The sequence below is a fragment of the Cervus canadensis genome, chromosome 20 (assembly GCF_019320065.1).
Source record: "Cervus canadensis isolate Bull #8, Minnesota chromosome 20, ASM1932006v1, whole genome shotgun sequence".
NCBI classification, from domain to species: Eukaryota; Metazoa; Chordata; class Mammalia; order Artiodactyla; family Cervidae; genus Cervus; species Cervus canadensis.
In genome coordinates, this window is record NC_057405.1 from 819,391 (window position 1) to 839,103 (window position 19,713).

Below are 19,713 nucleotides of genomic sequence, written 5' to 3' on the forward strand. Positions count from 1 at the left end.
GCAGAAGATGTAGGATTAACAATGAATTATTCCAGGTATAATTAACTAGTGGCTTGAATTATAGTTGCTCCTCTAGATATGATATCTTCTCCAGTATAAATAGACAAATTCTTTGACACCTGTTTTGTAGCTCCATATCTGACCACCTCTAAACTCCTACTGAACCTAATAGCACATTTCAGAGAATAGGCTCTAACTCTGAGGGCAAAGAGAAAGGCTGAATGTTACAGACTCCAAGTAGGAGGAGTTTAATTCCTCGTGGTGAAAACTTTGGCCAGTGGGGGATATTTGACAGGAGAGACTTCAAGAAGACTTCAAGAAGAATTTCCTGTGTCTTCTAAGAAATGCACCTCTAGAGTAAGGGTGCAAAATCTCTATGAGAATTCAAGGGCATACCTTATCTGCTTCCTTTAGCAAAGGAAGGCTGTAACTGGAGGAAAGACTTCCAGGTGAGACCTTGAAAATATTTAATCCATATTGCAGCTACTCTGAGAGATCTGAAGGGGCTGGAGATTAGCTGGGTGCTAAGCCTGAGCTCCCTAGGAAGGCCCTAGAGCCCCTGGGCTGTATGCTGTCTTCCAGGCCTGGTAGCCAAAGCTGGGAGCACTGGGAGTGGGAGGAGGTGGGAAGGATGCTCAGGCCCGTGGTAGAAGAGGGGCGGGTTGGGGGATTGACAGATGAGCATCTGTCACTCCCTGTGAAAGCTCATTGGGCAGAAGAGACTCCTCAGTGGTCACTTTACTGCTAGTGAAGACCCAGTAAAACCGATGCTTGATTTGCCCCCAAATAGAAAGGTGGATGGGAGGGAGGTATCCCAAAGTAAGGAAAGCAGTGAAGTGGTGGGTTTTTTCTTTTCTTCTCTTTTTTCTATATTTCATAATATACCTGTCTCAATTTGACATTATTTTTAAACAGACAACGTCTGTGCTGGGAAAGGTGAGTGTCTGATAGGTAAATTTGGACCATGAAATGAATAGAAAGGAAGGTCATTTTCATTCATCTCAAATTTTTAAGTTCTTATTTTTGTTTTTATTTGAAAAGACGTGACTCTTTTCCTGGAGGGACTTATTACCTGCAGGAAAAGACACAATGCAGGATATTGGGAATTTGGAAGGAAGAATATTGTATATATAAATGCAAGCTGAGAAAATACATGCCTGCATATATATGTATGTGTGCTCACTCACTAAGTCATGCCCAGTTCTTTGCGACCTTGTGGACTGTAGTCTGCCAGGCTCATCTTTCCATGGGATTTCCCAGCAAGAATACAGGAGTTGGTTGCCATTTCCTCCTCCAGGGGAATCTTCCTGATCTAGGAAACAAACGTGCATCTCTTGGATTGGCAGGCAAGTTCTTTACCACTGAGCCACCTGGGAAATATATATGTATATGAAACTTTAGGTAAGTATAAATATATATATATATATATATATATATATATATATATATATATATAACTTTGGGCAAGTGTCAGAAGGAATGCTTGGTTTTCTTTCTTTACCTTTTTTTTTTTTTAATTTTTTTATTAGTTGGAGGCTAATTACTTCACAACATTTCAGTGGGTTTTGTCATACATTGATATGAATCAGCCATAGATTTACACTTATTCCCCATCCCGATCCCCCCTCCCACCTCCCTCTCCACCCGATTCCTCTGGGTCTTCCCAGTGCACCAGGCCCGAGCACTTGTCTCATGCATCCCACCTGGGCTGGTGATCTGTTTCACCATAGATAGTATACATGCTGTTCTTTTGAAACATCCCACCCTCACCTTCTCCCACAGAGTTCAAAAGTCTGTTCTGTATTTCTGTGTCTCTTTTTCTGTTTTGCATATAGGGTTATCGTTACCATCTTTCTAAATTCCATATATATGTGTTAGTATGCTGTAATGTTCTTTATCTTTCTGGCTTACTTCACTCTGTATAAGGGGCTCCAGTTTCATCCATCTCATTAGGACTGGTTCAAATGAATTCTTTTTGACGGCTGAGTAATATTCCATGGTGTATATGTACCACAGCTTCCTTATCCATTCATCTGCTGATGGGCATCTAGGTTGCTTCCATGTCCTGGCTATTATAAACAGTGCTGTGATGAACATTGGGGTGCACGTGTCTCTTTCAGATCTGGTTTCCTCAGTGTGTATGCCCAGAAGTGGTATTGCTGGGTCATATGGCAGTTCCTTTCTTTACCTTTTATAGTGTATTCTTATTAGGTTTTTCTGTAGGATTAAATAACAAGGAAATGGACAAGGTGAACACAGAGCTTAAAAATTACTTTTTGTTGGAAAAAATTACAATGACTTAGTCCTAACCCACACTTAAACCAGGGCAGCATGTGGCCATAGGACTTAACATTACAGGCTGCATTCTGAGGCCCCTGATGTCCGTAACAGTCCTTTCTTGTGGTCAACACATATTTTAACTTCTCAAAGCTTTTTAATTACAAAGATGTTTCTATTTTATCTAGCAAGAGAGCCTCCACTTGAGAAAATGTGATGCCCAGATAAGAAGTATTTCTTCTCTCCATTTATTGTTCTGATAAATATTCCAGAAGGCTATCTCAAAAATCAGTGGCAGCTGCTTGTCAAGAAGACATTCTGTCAAATTAGACAATTCAATGATTTTGCAGTATGACATGAAATTCCTATTTTTAATAGAATTATCACCAAGGTTCATCACCGGCTACAGACAGGTACATGATTGAGTTGTGAGTCACCAGAGTTCGCATCAGCTAGAGAATTTATCTGAGGTACCAGACTTCGTAAGAAGAGAAAGAGACACCTGCGGTTCTGATGGAATGCCCAAGCGGGTTCTATTTATACAGAACTAGAGTGACTGTCTTGAAACTCTGTTGTTTCCATTGATGTTTTACATACACCTTAGCTTTGCTAGAATCTCTTAAGGCTATCAGTTCATGTTCTTTTGGTCAGGAATCAATAGGTAATGTTTTGTAGTTCTCAGGAGATTTGATAACCTATAAAAGCCTTTCTATGAAGAAATGTCCTTAGAATAACAATCTTGTTTAAATCTTTGGCAATCACTTTCCATCATACACTCTCTCATAAATGCAGATTCCTGTCCACTATCATTTATTTCCTCATTGACTTATTTGTATAAAGTAATTTTCCTTCAATATGAGAAAATTATCATCTTTAAATTCTTATGTTTATCATTATAATCATTAAATTCACATTATTTCAAATGTCATAAATAATTCATAGCAGTGGAAATAATCATTTAATGCTATTCAGTTTCATAGCATCCCAAATTTCACGTGGTTTTGCTATTGTGTAATCACACTTAAGCCCCACTTTTAAATTATTATGGTTATATGACCATTAACCTGCATTTACTTTTATGTCATAAAATTCTCATAACTAAAATATGGCAACTGAAACTGACTTCTCCCTGGATTCATGGTTCCTAGGAAAGTCAAAATCTTGTATGAAACCAACTCTCTGCTTCCTCTGTTCCTAGGAGAAGAACACTTAATTAGTTCAGGTTGGGTCTTATCAGTTCATCATCACAGTTGGAGGAGTGCTTATTACCCATGTTTAGTCTCCAAGAAGAGATATTTCCCGTAACCTCCCTTCCTCTGCTCTGCCCGGGGCAAGAGATTGGAGTTCTCTGATTTGAGAGTTTGGAGATAAAACCTGAGGCCCCTGCTCAGCCCTTTCCCTTTCTCACTGCAGTGCACCTAGCTGCAGGAAGCGCCCTTCTGTCTGCTCCTCCAAGCTGCCTACATTTCAGGGGCAGCTCCACCCTGGTACGGAGATGGGGAACGCAGGTGAACTTTCCCAGAGCCCGGCATCTGGGACATGGGCTGAGGATCTTGAGAAATCAACAAGGGGTGGAATTTGAGGAGAAAAGTAACACTCGCGGAGTCTGAGACTTTGAAACGGGTCAGGCTGTATTTTTGTTGTGTTGAGTTTGGCATCTGCAGGTGTCTCTATTGTGTGATGCTGTTAGTTTTTACAGTGGCAGAGTTGAGCGTTGGTGAGACAGGCTTTTAACTTGCATAGCCAGAGCAAGCGAGTCTGGGTTTTAAAGTATGGGCTACTTCTCATTGGCTTGATACTATATGAAGGCTGGGGTGGGATTAGATCTTTCAGGTGCTGGTTAAACAAATGACGCTTGCTGCATCAATAATATTTTTCAGCCAGGTCGATAAGCAGCAGCTTTAGCTTTCACGGGACCTGAGTTCTGCCCACCTTCCAGAGCACTCGTGGGGCTTAAGATTTCAGTTTTCCCTGCCAGTCTAAAGTCAGCTTAAATTCTGTTTTGTACTGTAGCCTAGCAGAAGACAAAGCAGGCTCTAGGCTAAGTTTGGGTTAAGTGGCTTATTCATAACCTTGGGTTTTTCCCTACTGTGTTATTCCAAATTGACTCTGAATTTCTTAATGACAGGATATCGATCCTTAGCTTTGGTTTTCAGAGAGCCAAGCTCTAAGTCCCATCCATAGAACTGTGGAAGATTTTATTAATAAAATAATAAAAAGGGGTTGGAAGACCATTATAATAAAAATATGCCATATTTTAAAGGGATATAAGTAAATTAATAAAGTTACCATGGACCCAAGAGTTGGAAAGATAACGAAAATGTCTTTACCAGGTATTCTCTGTTTCCAAAGGTCAGATTTGCTCGACTAAGAAGGGGCTGGAGAGAGCTGAAAATTATCCCTCAAATAGAAAAAGGCCTATTCAGTCCTACTAAAGGGCTCCCCTGGCGGCTCAGCAGTAAAGACTCTGCCTGCAATGCAGGTGCCCCTGGAGACCTGGGCTCAATCCCTGGGTTGGGAAGATCCCTTGGAGGAGGGCATGGCAACCCACTCTAGTATTCTTGTCTGGAGAATCCCACGGACAGAGGAATCTGGCAAGCTGCAGTCCATGGGGCCACAAAGAGTCAGACATGATTGAGACGACTTAGCATGCATGCAATATAACAAAAGTAATGGAAGAAATAGAATGAAATAAAAAATTTAAAACCTGTTGAGCAAGAAGAGAAAGAAAGAACTTTACATGGCAGCTGTGAAGGGAAAGATGAGACTTTGACAACGGAAGGTCAGACCCGATGTATGTTAAGGGGAAGAGGAGGTACCCAGGTCTAATGACTCTTAAAGGAACTGTTTGTAAAAGAGGACTTGTTTTGCATGGTAACTAGATCAGAAAAGCTAACACTAACCCCAAACAATATAACAGAGAAAGAGGAGCAACATTGTGGGCACAGAGTAGAATGGTTGTCTGAGGGAGCCTGTCCCCAGGATATCCTGAGAAAGAATTCTCAAAGGCTCCCTTGTAGAGTCTATACCCCGAGTGACTGGGAAACCACTTGCTCACTGTCTGGGCAAGTCTCCCAAGGTTGCATTTTATCTTCATCCCAAATCCAGGCCGCTCACTATCCTATAAAGAAGAGAGGATAAGATGTAGGTATATAAAACTCTTCAAACAGAGACTCCTGATGTTCTGGGAATCACTAAGAAGATTTCTCCAGAGGATCTCCAAGATGAAAATATTAAGTTCCCAGCGTGATTGGGTGACATCTGAAGAACATGGTGTAAGCAGGAGAAATATTGATACAATTTATTTGACTAGCTGTAGAGCATATTGTTGTTTTAAAATCCTTTGACACACATCATCTCCTTTGAGTCTCACTGTGCCCTGTGATGGAGGGTGCATTACTTCCGGAATCATAAGCAGTGGGACTGCCCCTCAGCCGGCTGGTACTTGCTAAAGGACACTCAGCTAGTGATTGAGCCATAATCGATTGCTGAGTTGTGCCATCTACACCATCCCCCTGAACCACACTGTCCTTCCCACCCCCAACAGGGGTTGCTCAGCCTGAAGAATGACCAACAGTGATACAGGGTCTGGGTAGTGTCAGAAGATATAATAATTTGGAAACTAAGGTTGTGAATTGGCTGATTCTTTTTGGAATTGATTAACTTTCGGCTGTGCGTCACTGCTGTGCACAGCTTGCTCTAGTTGAGGCGAGCAGGGGCGACTTGTTGCTGCTCGCTGGCTCCTCACTGTGGGGGCTTCTCTTGCTGTGAGCACGGGCTCTAGGTGTGGGGCTTCAGCAGCGGTGGCCCCTGAGCCTAACTGCCTGCAGCGTGTGGGATCTTCGTTCTCCAGCCGGGATCAAGCCCATGCCCCCTGCACTGGGAGCACAGAGTTTTGTTTTGGCTTTTTTTCTTAATTTATTTTTAATGGAAGGGTAATTGCTATATGATATTGTGTTGGTTTCTGCCACACATCAACACGAATCAGCCCTAAGTACACAGACATCGCCTCCTCCTGAGCCTGCCTCCCGCCCCGCCCCGCCCGCCCCTCTAGGTTGTCACAGGCCTGTGCCCTGAGTCACGCGGCCAATTCCCGCTGGCTGTCTGTGTTACACATGGCAGCGCATATGCTTCCAAGCTTCTGTCTCCCTGCATCCCACCCTCTCCTCCCCTCACCCCCCATGTCCGTAAGTCTGACCTCTCTGCCGGTGTCTCCACTGGGGAGCTCAGAGTTTTAACCATCGAACCACCGGGGAAGTCCCTGAGAACTAATGCTATGAAATAGGGCAGGTAATCAAGCCAATGCCAAATCTGATAGTTTGGCCTTTTAAGAAATTAGTGGAGAGTGACTCCATTTGGTTTGAGGGGAAAGCAGTCTTTTAAAGTGAAGGTTTCAAACATATTTGAGCAGATTCAGAAAATTTTTGCAAATAAGAGCAAACACCCCTCCTCCAGTCAGTCTGCACAGTTATTATTATGAATAATTTATATTTCTCTCGGGGATTTTGCTATTTATTGCTGTTAATTATTTGCTTTTCAATTGCCTCTATATGTTCCCTGGGGAAACCCTTGAGAGAAGGAAGTTGTCAAGCTGGGGAAAGCATCAGCCTAATGACTCACCCATACTGAAGCTGTTGGTCTGCGGGTGACAGCAATTACCATTCATTAGCTCAGCACAACTGGTGGAGCAAAGTTCTCCTAAATGGGCACTTGACATGTGTATTAACTTAATCTTTTCCAAAGAGAAACTTCTTTGGGGGAGGATGGATGAAAATGGAAATGAAATGTTGGAAAGAGAGTTTCCAGCTGTTCATTTTTGTTCTTTCTGCTAAATCAAATATTCTATTAAATAGTCTTAGGACAATGTGAGCACTGGAAAGAAAATCTTTGGGATCCAGACATCTGGGTTCTGTTGTAGGGGTGTCATTAACCCACTGGGATTTCTGTGCCTTTGGTTCTTCATTTGCAAAATAGTGTGGGAAATGGTAATGGTGAATAATTAGACCAAACAAAAGAAGCCTTAGTTCAATATAGGGAGCTGGGACTGCTCAAAAGACAGGCTAATTACAGAAAAAGAAATACCTTGAAGCAGTTTACTCAGGCAACCTAGGTTAAATCCATAATCTCTTTACTTACTCTTTAGCATCCAGGAAAAACTGGTCAAAATTAAAGCTCGATAGGTCCGTGTGTGTGTGTGTGTGTGTGCGCTCAGGCACTGAGTCGTGTCTGATTCTTTGCGACCCCGTGAACTCCACCCACCAGGCTGCTCTGTCCATGGAGTCTCCAGGCAAGAATACTGGAGTGGGCTGCCCTTCCTTCTCCTGGGCATCTTCCCAGATCAGGGATGGAATCTGTTCCTCCTGCATTGGCAGGCGGATTCTTTACCACTGAGCCGCTAGGGAAGCCCTCTCTAGGTCCATAGGAACTAAGAATAGTGAGCTTCTCAGTATTATTCTATTGAATACTCATAAATCACTGTTCCAAAGAACAGGAAGAGTCAAGCTAACGGTTTTAAAAAGGGGACATGATTTGGATACAAAGCCAGCAACATGATTCTCCGCACAAATCCAGCATAAGGATGCCCGCAGGTGGGTCTGGCATACCCGTCCCTTAAAATAAACAGAATTAGCTAATATGCTAACAGGTTGCTTTGTAAAAAGCACAACACAATACAATGGCTGGGAAAGGAATAGGAAAAAGAGCTAATCATTTTAAATGGGGATAATAATACAGTTTTAATATAACAAGAGTTGGCAATAATGCATGATGTTTTTGGCCTTGGTCTATTGTGGAGGTGAATCTCCATCTGGGAAATTTTTACTGTCATTGTTGGCAGAGAAAATTGTTTAAAGATGGAGAAGAGGAAGCGTTAGTACTCAACCTTTCCCCAACTCCTTCCTGCATTGCCCTATTACTACTTTTTGCTTGGAGTACTTGGAAATGAACTAGTCTTGCCGCCTTCAGTTTCACTTCTCTGAATCTGTTTTTGTTTGTAGCCTGGGAAAACTTGCTAATGCTCACATCTGATCACATCACTGCACTTTGTAGACCATGGCAAAGGCTCCCTTGAGCAAGAGATGAGTTTCAAGTGGTTCAGCATAATTAAGAGGTTCTGCACACACCGGGTCTCTCTCCCCTGCAGCCTCCCACGGCTGTGCTTTCACTCCTGTCAAACCAAACCTCCCCACCCCAGGGTCACACGCATTCCCCGTGAAATACCTGCCCCCTTCTTCAGCCCATCTGTGCCTTAAATTCTGAGCATCCTACAATCCCCTTAAACAACACATCCTCTGGGGAGCCTTCCCTGGCAACCAGCATTAAGACAGGTTCCCCTAGGGCCTTTCACATCCTGGTGTCCCTTCTATCACCACATTTATTGTACTGTCTCTGAGTTTCACAAAGTGTCTATAGAGGGGTCCTGGGATGCTTCAACAAATTCACAGGATATTTTAAAATTTTGAAATTTAGACCCAAAGAGCCATTAGACATCACATGGACCATTGTCTTAAGTTACTTGAATTTAGCTACTTCAAAATTGAACTGTTAGGTATTTCTTTTAACCGAGGGGCACATGAAAACATTAATTAGATATAAGAGGCAAAGGTTGGCAACTTTGCCCTATTGCAATTGCGTCTTCTTGTCTGGGTGTCTCAGTAGAACATTTTTGTTATAAAACTCTTGGGGAATCTGTGGAAAGTTTTCTAGAAAATCTGCTAGAAAAAAATTGCATATACTTCTGCATTTAAGAGGTTCATGAGCTTTTGCAGCCCATTGGTGAACTGCCTATAGTAAGAAAATCTAGTACAGGGTTTTATATAGGCTGAGCTGAATGAATGAATGAGAGGCTTAACCTATCTGGTTTCACCAGTGCAGAATAGTCAGAGGAAATTAGAACACTGGAAATAGGCGTTAAGAGGAGAGACATTTCTCAATTGTTTGCCAGAAGAAAAAAGTGGAGATTTTTCAGTTTGGGGATCTGAGAGTCTAATTAATAACCCTTCTTCTGGATTTTGAATCAACTGATAGCAGACAAAAGGGGCTGAATAGAACCAGCATGTCAATTCTATTAATGCTGTGGATGGGATAGACAAGAAGCTGAAATTGGACTCTAATTGGGGAGGAGGCTCTGGTTACTGTATGGGAAATGGGAGGGATTTTTTTATCCATAAGACGAGAAGCACCAGATGGATCATAAGACATGAAGTAACACGTGTGCAACGATGGTGATGCGAGCCTGCCCAGAGGAGAAACGCCAAGCCATCGGCGTCACTTCTCACCAGCTTCCCCAGGTGGGCCTCTCACACCGTGGACAGGAAGCAGCTCCCCAGGTACACGCCCAGTGCTTCCTCAGGAGGATCTGAGTGCTGGAAGCTCCTGCTTTCAGGATCCAGGCAGCATCTCAGGGAAGTGAAGACGATTATCCTTATGGACTTACCTATTTTTATTGTCATAATTTTTGTCACTTGTTTCCTGGTCTGTTGATAGACACATGATCCAAAATCTCATTCAAAAGATCCCAGGACATCCTTAGGATGCCCACACGTAGTCAGAGAGAAAATTAATACACCTGCAGCAAAGGTTCAAACAAGCCTCACATTCTTAGATTTGTTCTTTCTCCTCGCTCTCTCGCTATATATATATACTTAGTCTCTCCTTGGCCGCTCTGTAAATATCTCCATTTATATTAATTATGAGCTACACTGCTCACTGCAGCCAGTTACCTATTCCATTTGGCACGAGGCCACCAGATCCCCCCACCCAGCACTGGGGCTATCTCTCTGGTCTTTGCAGCACCTTGCCTTGGTGACAGAATTATCCTTTTCAGTTGTATATGACATTGCTGTCAGAGTACTACATCTTGTTGTTTCATGTGCTAGATTTATTTATTAATTTATTTTTACCAGAGAAATTATTTCATTTGTCATTCCGATTGCTTTTGTCTTTAACTTCTTGAAAGGATGATGACTTCTATTTAAATTACTAGAAATATTTCACCATCTGGAGTGACTTATCATTTTTCAAACCAAATCCTTCCCCTGACAATTTATTACAATGCTGTAAATCCCAAGGATGAGTTTTCTTTCTCTGCATGGGGGAAAAAAGAGGGATAGAAGAGATTTCTAAAAGACATCTAAAGTGTCAAAGATTTCTAGAAAAGACATCTAAGGTGGCAACTTCAAAATTATGGGTGAACAGGGGGAGACATCTGAGAGGCCATTGGGTAGGTAGTTAATTCTACCCAGCTGATCTCAGTTCACTGATCTGATTATTTAATGCAAAACTTGGGAGAGAAGGGGAGGTTACAGGAAGTTAAAACGTTTCATAGAAATGGTTCTGTGTTGTATTTGAAGGCAGGGCTTCCCATTGGCATATGAGCAGCATGCTACCTCCTTACCTAGCAGTTACACTTCTACTATTTGGTTATCAAAAGATAACCAAAGAAGTAACTATTTGGTTTACTTCTATTATTTGGTTATCAAAAGAAAATCAGTAGGTATGAGATAACCTAGGACCTGGTCTTTTGGAATTAGAAATATATAAATTGGGGAAGAATGACTGAACCGAGGATCAGTAGAAGTGCCTGAGCCCATTTCATGTGTTTGAAAAAATGTCATGGGTGATGTGGTGTCAGAAAGAGAAGATGATTCTTTGTTCACTTGGTCAACTGGAATCAAGGTAAAAGTTACAGAGCTGAAAAGTACAGACCATTCTCAGAAGCAAGGAATGTAAGAGGACCCTGGAGGTTGGATGTGTAAACTCTAATGCCTACAGGATCTAGGCAGGGATTGTAAACAAATGAGACAGGCAAGCACATGGGTAAACATCCGAAGTCAGAAAGCTCGTGTGAAGAGGTAGTTTCCTCTTGTTCTACATTGTCATGTGAGGTTATGTGCCCAGCAGTGCGAGATATTGCAAGATTTTTAAACATTTACTTTTTGGGCTGCCTTGGAGTAGGAAATGGCAACCCACTCCAATATTCTTGCCTGGAAAATCCCAAGGACAGAGGAACCTGGCAGGCTACAGTCCATGGGGTGGCAAAGAGTCAGACACGGCTGAGCGGCTGGGCATGCAGGCACGCAGGTCTCAGCGGCAGCACGTGGACTCTTCACTCTCTGATGTGGCATGCTGGACCTTCAGTTGTGGCATGCGAGATCTGGTTCCCTAATCAGGGGTGAAGCCCAATCCCGCTGCACTGGGAGTGTGGCGTCTTAGCCACTAGACCACCAAGGAAGTCTCAAGATAGAGCAAGATTTTAAAGAAGTTAGTTAAAAATTATTTTATTATCACTTGAAAAAAATTAAAGATTTTGTGTGAAATCTCTCCATTTCTAAATGCTGTCAACTAATTTAAATTTTGAAAACTTTGTATAGTTCAGAGGACACATTTCTATCACTTGAATTTAGCTCACAGGCCACCTTGTGTACTTCTGCTATTTGATGAGAAGCCAAGGAAGTTTTTTTTGGGCAAAGGGAATGGCATTTATTCTTTTTTCATCCATTCAACATCTATCTGTCAAATGCCTGCTCTATACTAGTCCTGTGACGTGGTACCAGCCTTCATGAAACTTACATTCTAGTAGGGGAGGCAGATGATGAAACAGAAAGATTGTGTGACACACCATTCCAACAGTGAAAAAAATGTGATGGAAAAAAGTAATCAGGCTAAAGGGGACAGAGGAGGGTAGACGGTGCCATTTTAAATGTCATTGGCAAAGGTCTCTGTGAGTGGGTCTGTTGGAACTGAGACCCACACACAGTGAGAGGCACGTTGTGGAGCGTTGGGGTGGAGTGGGAGAGGAGAAGCCTCAAGTTTGCAAAGGCCCTGAGGCATATGTGTAATCTGATGTGTTGCATCGGGAGGAAGGAGGCCAGAAGAGCCAAAGCAAAACGAGCAAGGGAAGTTTCAATAGGCAAGCCCGTGTCTGAGAAATGCCAAGATGTCCTATCACATGGGGCTGGGCAGGGCTGCTTTTAAAAGCTGCTCATCCTTCAGTGCCCATTTCAAAGAGGGATGAACAGTAGGGAAATGACAGGGAACAATATTGATAGTTGTTGGGGCTCAGTCACCAGTGCATGGATTCCCAGGGGGTTTACTGTATCTTCTACCTTTGTATAAGTTCAGTAGTTTTTTAAGACAAAATTTTAAGAAGTTCCAGTTCAGGTTTTGTATTTCCCCTTCTTGTTGTTTCTCTGAACTTCCTAAATACCTTATTTTTAAAATAACTCAGTCAAAAAGCGCCTGGGTTTTGTAATTTATCCATCATCAAAAGTGTGTCTTTTTTTTTTCTCAATTATTTATAAGTGCCTGAAAATCCGGTGACCCAGTGATAAAGAATTTAGCTGCCAATGCAGGAGACTCGGGTTTGATCTCTGATCAGGAAGATCCCCTAGAGAATAAAATGGCAACTCACTCCAGTGTTCTTGCCTGGGAAACCCCATGAACAGAGGAGCCTGGCAGGCCACAGCCCATGGGTGCCTACTAAGTTGTTTCAGTCATGTCTGCCTCTTCGAGATCCTATGGACCATAAACTGCCAGGCTCCTCTGTCCACAGGATTCTCCAGGCAAGAATACTAGAGTGGACTGCCATGCACTCCTTCAGGGGATCTTCCCAACCCAGGGATCGAACCCACGTCTCTTATGACTCCTGCACGGGCAGGTGGGTTCCTTACCACAAGCGCCACCTGGGAAGCCCTGGGCTACAAACAGCCTGTGGGGTCGCAGTGAGTCAGATGTGACTCCGTGACTAAACAGCAAAGAAACACCAGAAAATCAGGACCGCGATTCACACTTCTTCTTTAAATTTTTTACTTTTAAAGTTATTTTATTTTTAATTAGAAAATTTTAATTGGAGGATAATTACTTTGCAATGTTGTGTTAGTTTCTGCTTCTTAGCAAGGTGAATCAGCTGTGCGTATACCTGTCACTGCTCTTTTCTGGATTCCCTTCCCAGTCAGGTCCCCACAGAGCCCTGAGTAGCGTCCCCTGAGCCCTGCAGCAGGTTCTCACCAGGTATCTATTTTATCTGCTGCTGTTCAGTCGCTGAGTCGTGTCCGACTCTTTTTGTGACTCCATGGACTGTAGCCCACTAGGCGCCTCTGTCCATGGGATTTTCCAAGTGAGAATACTGGAGTGGGTTGCTGTTTCCTTTTCTAGGCGATCTTCCCGACCCAGGGATTGAACCCAAGTCTGGTGCATTGGCAAGCAGTTTCTTACCTCTAAGCCACCAGGGACGCCCCGCCTCCTGGAAAAAAAGAAAGAGAACAACAAATATTATATTAACGTATATATGTGGAATCTAGAAAAACGGTAAAGGTGAATCTATTTGCAAAACAGAAATAGAGACACAAACGTAGGCAACAAGGGTATGGATGCCAACGGGAAGAAGGGGGTGGAGGGGAATTGGGAGGCGGGATTGATAGTGCAGCCAGCGACACATTGGTACTTGCCAAGGGCATTTGCCATCTGCCTCTGCGGGGACTGAATCGTGGACTGCTGCAGCTGTCGACCATCAACACCCCCAAGGAGTTCAGAATGGACACTAGGAATGAGGCCCTCTGTGCTCCAGGCAACCGGCAGAACAGGTCTTCAGATGGCAGATATTTTTAGGAACTGGTTTCCTGAGCCCTACCCTTGCATCTCCTCATATCTGGAAAAGCACTAAATCCCCGCATGGTGCCATCAGCAGCTCTGTGACTGGCAGGAAGCCTCTTGTAAGATAAGTAAATGCTGGATTACAGGAACTCCCTCCACCGAAATCGCACACACTGACCCTCCCCACACCTCTTTGGCGCAGTTTCTCTGCGATCTGAGGCGCTGTCTCAGGCTGCAGCCCCCATTCTGCCCCCAACACAACGCTACTCACAAGTCTCACGCGGTGCATCTTTTTAAGTCGACAGTTACATGACAGTGTAAATATGTCAGCTCCAACCTCCCAGCTCATCTCAACGCCTTTCCCGGCCTTGGTATCCATGTTTGTTGTCTATGTTTGGGTCTCAATTTCAGTTTTGCAAATAGGTTCATCTCTACCATTTTCTAGATTTCACATATATGTGTTAATGTGTGATATTTGCTTTTCTCTTTCTTTTGAAAAAATTCACCAACTTAATCTTTTTTTTTTTTTTTTTGGCCACATTATGCGGCATGCGGGATCTAGTTCCCTGATGAGTGACTGAGCCTGTGCGCTCTGCCCTGGGAGCATGGAGTCTTAACCGCTGGCCCATCTCTGTTTTTCTCATACTGACTTACTTCATCATTTCTTTTCAGTCGTGGTGTTCAGCACATTGCTAGGCACACAGAATTTGTTCATTAATATTAACTGATGGGTGGATTAAACAAATAATTGAGTGTCTAGTTTGTGCCTAAATGTGTGATAGGTAAGGATGGGAGAAGGGATGCTAAGACGTGGTTCTTATTCTCTACGACCTTCCAGTATTCCGGAAGATACTGATGGTATAGGGCAGAATGTTGAGAGTTTGTTACAGTGAATGAGGTTAGTGTTAAAGGTGGACTGTAAAGGTCAGATATATAGAGAAAAGATTGATTATTTCACATAAAGCTGCTCTGTTTATACTCCCAGGCTTTACTTGCTGGATCCTAGGTGAAAGCAAAATGAAACAAATGCAAAAATAAAAACTTATTCTGATGTGGTCATCTTAATTTGATGTGATAAACTTTTAATAGTTCCTTTGCACAGCTCTTAATCTTTAAGAGAAAAAAAAAAAAACAAAAAACTAGTGTTTTGGAGATTTTTTTCCCCTGTTTTTCTTTCTCCACTGTCAAAGCAAAAATTGCCCTGGACACAAGTAAATAGGCACAGAAAACTTAAGGCGATCGCAATAGAGGCGAGAGAGCAGAACTCAGTCTGAACTCATTTCTGCTGAAACAAAGAGTAGGAGGATTTCTAAGCACCTGGGGGGAGAGAGGGAACACAGGACGTCCATGTTTGAGAACGTGGTTTTGCCTAAAAGGAATGCAAGCTTTCTTGTGTCTCTGTGATAGGAGGCGGTGTACGAGTGGGCTGCGCTCAGGCTCACAGAAACCTGGAGACGGGCTGCCATCTCCCGCGAGGCTTACACTGCTGAGAGATGCCTCCAAATCCTCGAGAAAGACATTGCCGGGCTGTAATGTTGGGAAGAAGCTTAAAAAAAGATACAGGGCGCTCAGAGCTGGTCCACTGGGATGACCCTGAGGGATGTGGGCAAGGGTGTGGCTTGCATGATCTCCTGGTGACTGGCAAGATGTGGTCCTCAGATATTTTGATTTCTCTATTTCCATGGTGATGTTCCTTGTCTGCCTGGCTGCTGCTCATCCTGGTAGCCCCCATGACTGAGCATGCAACATGTATGATATTGTCCAGTTTTTCTCCTGACTTGATAAGTTAAGAGTCTAAAACAGTGACTCTCAATCATGCCTGATCCCTCACTTGCCAGGAGGAAGGCGAGAGATTAGGAGGCATAGTGTGTGAGATGAAGGCTTCTATGAGTCCAAACATGACTAGCACACAATCCTTTTCTTTCAGGATCTTCCCTGGTGGCTTAGACAGTAAAGAATCTGCCTGCGAGGCAGGAGACCCACATTTGATCCCTGGGTTGGGAAGATCCCCTGGAGAAGGGAATGGCAACCCCCTCCAGTATTGTTGCCAAGAGAATTCCGTGGACAGAGGAGCTTGGAGGGCTATAGTCCATGGGGTCACAAAGAGTTGGACATGACTACTCAGTCACTTTCACTTTTGTGCAACATACTGTTACTGAAAAGTGGGGGATCCAGTTTCTCGCTGCCCAAAAGCCAAGAAACAGGTTGGCTAGTGGAAAGGAAAGTTTGTTTTATTTCAGATGCCAGCACCTGGCAGGCGGAGAGCAGGCATGTGTCCAAAGGCAGACTCCCCCCCAACCTGAGAGCCTTTATACAAGGCCGGGGGCTACATGCAGAAACAACACCATCATCTCTGACAGTCATCTTCAGAGTGGTTTCTTTGAGGCTAGTTCTCGGAATTGTGGCAGCTTATGCTGTGGGTTGGAGAAGGCAATGGCAACCCACTCCAGTGCTCTTGCCTCGAAAATCCCATGGACAGAGGAGCCTGGTGGGCTGCAGTCCATGGGGTCGTGAAGAGTCGGACACGACTGAGCGACTTCACTTTCACTTTTCACTTTCACACATTGGAGAAGGAAATGGCAACCCACTCCAGTGTTCTTGCCTGGAGAATCCCAGGGGTGGCGGAGCCTGGAGGGCTGCCGTCTATGGGGTCGCACAGAGTCTGACACGACTGAAGCGACTTAGCAGCAGCAGCAGCATGCTGTGGGTGGAGTCTGGTCACCGTGCAGTTAAGTTCTTCCACCTGGTGTTTCGGTGTCTATAAAACAGCTCACAGGACATGGCTCAGAATACCATCTATGGTCCTTGAGAAGGGACTAAAGGTCCTTGACTATGCTTAATGACTAGATTATTATTATTTGATTTCCTTTGGCTATTTTCCTTTGTTTCCACATATTCTCATTTCTCTGACGAAACTTATTCTTTGACTAAAGTTTTCTACAGACAAAAGCAGGCAGAGGACGCGGGAGCAGCAAGGACCATAGGGGCCTGCTCTGTTTCAATACTCGTTTTTTCCCCTGGTGGAAATTTGAAACGGGTGAATGGAACATACATGACTGACTCTACCTCTGCCACTTCTATTTCCCTGTCTCGTCTCTCTTCTTCCTATAGGCTGTCTGAACCAGGTTTCTCTTCTTCTTCCCTTACTTGATGTCTTCATCTTTCCATAAGACAGGAAGCCTCGGGGTTTAGCCCAAATGAGAGGAAGTCTCAAAGTCCTCGGAAAAGACAATACAATTATCTCAAGGTTTAGTTCTTAATAAGCTGAAGGAATTGGGAAAGACTTCTCTCTGGTCTGCTATTTAAGTTTAGTTTTGTTCTGGACATAAACCTCAATATTTGACCTCGGAGGGTAGAAGGCTACAAGGTAATAAGATTTAAGAAGAAAGTTAAAATTTAAAGTTAGTTTAATATTTGCAAAATAGACTCTCTTGAAAGTTAAGCAAGGTGTGCTGATGTTAAGCAATGTATGCTGAACTGTGAGCTCAAAGGAAGAGTATAACAAGTATAAAAAAAATCAAACAGAAACCTCAGCTAGATTCAGCAGACCAAAGCGGGGAGTACTCACACCCCGTGGTGAGAGTAGAGTCCCAGAAGAAGACAGACACTTCTTTCCCGGCAAAGTCTGGACCATGCACTCCTCGTTTACAACAGCCCTCCCGACTTCCTTTTCCCTCTATAGAAGGGGCCCCCCTTCCCTTACAGGAGCTTGCACGCGTCTCACCATGGTTGTAGACCCTGAATTACAATTGTCAGCTGATCCCAAATAACCTCCCTCCCCCACTTTTTTTTTTTTTTTGCTGGAGAAGTAACTGGCAGTCTGTGTTAGGTCAACATTTCGGTGGCCCCTGTGAAGACCAGAGAAGAGCCCTGAGGCTCCGGGGCTGGTGAGCAAACAAGTGAGGCACCCACATGAGCTCGTCGTCTCTCTCGTGGCTCTTCTTGCGGACCCCTTGAAGCTGTGTCTTTCTCCTGGATCTGAGCCTGAAGATCTCTAGGCTTTTTTTCAGGATTTACTTTTAAGATTTTATCCTTGCTAATCAAGGTCCTGTTCTGTATGCAAGTACTCATTTGACATTTTGGTCTGATTTTGAGATCTGACTGCTTCAGCTCAAACTGGCTCAGAAGACTTCGGCCCATTCCTTTGGGAACAGGGATTGCTTCACTGAAATAGTGCCTGAATTGTACAATACTTTGGAGTAGAGGCTGTTCCATGGGACCTGGCTTAGCAGCCTTCAGTCTGGCTCCTTCAGAACTGGCTGGCATTAAGCCTGCTTGCTGTTTGAACTGTTGGAGTCGAAAGCTGTTTGAGATACTGCAAAAGTTTAAGCTCTTTGAGTTTAGTTGTCTTAGCTGTTTGAAAATCATTCTTTTATTTATAGAATAACATCTGGGAAATGGGATCCCAATTATCTAAATATTTTTTGAGAGTGCCCCATCTACCCTTCAGGGATTCTGGAGATTTTATGTTTAAAAATCAAGGTCCTTCCTAATGTGCATTTCTAACTAAATGGATTAACAAAGGCAGTTTAGAATATCAATGGCCATTGTGGGGAATCTTTATATCCTGAAACTTAATTTTCTTAAAACTAAGTTGAACTACAATAGCTCAGACACTCCCTAACCAGAGTGGTATGCCTCATTCAATTGACATTGCTTGGTAATATTTTAAAGCTTCCAGACACTGCATGCACGCTCAGTCATTAAGTTGTGTTCAACTCTTTTGGGACCTCCAAAAGAGCCCGCCAGGTTCTTCTGTCCATGGGACTTTCCACGAAAGAATACTGAAGTGGGTTGCCATTTTCTCCTCCAGGGGATCTTCCCTGACCCAGGAATCAAACCCACGTCTCCTGCATTCCCTGCATTGGCAGGCAGGTTCTTTACCACTGAGCCACCTGGGAAGTTTGGAGCCTAAAATTGCCTCTCTACAGAATGAGATTTTAAGATGACCTGAGGCAAACAAACAATTCAGTTCAGTTCAGTTCAGTCGCTCAGTCGTGTCTGACTCTTTGTGATCCCATGGACTACAGCATGCCAGGCCTCCCTGTCCATCACAAACTCCTGGAGTTTACTCAAACTCATGTCCATTGAGTCGGTGATGCCATTCAACCATCTCATCCTCTGTCATCCCTTCTCCTCCGGCCTTCAATCTTGCCCAGCATCAGGGTCTTTTCAAATGGGTCAGCTCTTCGCATCAGGTGGCCAAAGTATTGGAGTTTCAGCTTCAACATCAGTCCTTCCAATGAATATTCAGGACTGATGTCCTTTAGGATGGACTGGTTGGATCTCCTTGCTATCCAAGGGACTCTCAAGAGTCTTCTCCAACACCACAGTTCAAAAGCATCAATTCTTCAGTGCTCAGCTTTCTTTATAGTCCAACTCTCACATCCATACATGACTACTGGAAAAACCATAGCTTTGACTAGATGGATCTTTGTTGGCAAAGTAATGTCTCTGCTTTCTGCTTTTTAATATGCTGTCTTGGTTGGTCATAGCTTTATTTCCAAGGAGCAAGCATCTTTTAATTTCATGGCTGCAGTTACCATCTGCAGTGATTTTGGAGTCCCCAAAAATAAAGTCTGTCACTGTTTCCATTGCTTCGGCATCTATTTGCCATATAAGTGATGGGACCAGATGCCATGATCTTAGTTTTCTGAATGTTGAGTTTTAAGCCAACTTTTTCATTTTCCTCTTTCACTTTCATCAAGAGGCTGTTTAGTTCTTCTTCACTTTCTGCCATAAGGGTGGTGTTGTCTGCATAGGTGAAGTTATTGATATTTCTCCCAGCAATCTTGATTCCAGCTTGTGCTTCATCCAGTCCAGCATTTCAAATGATGTACTCTG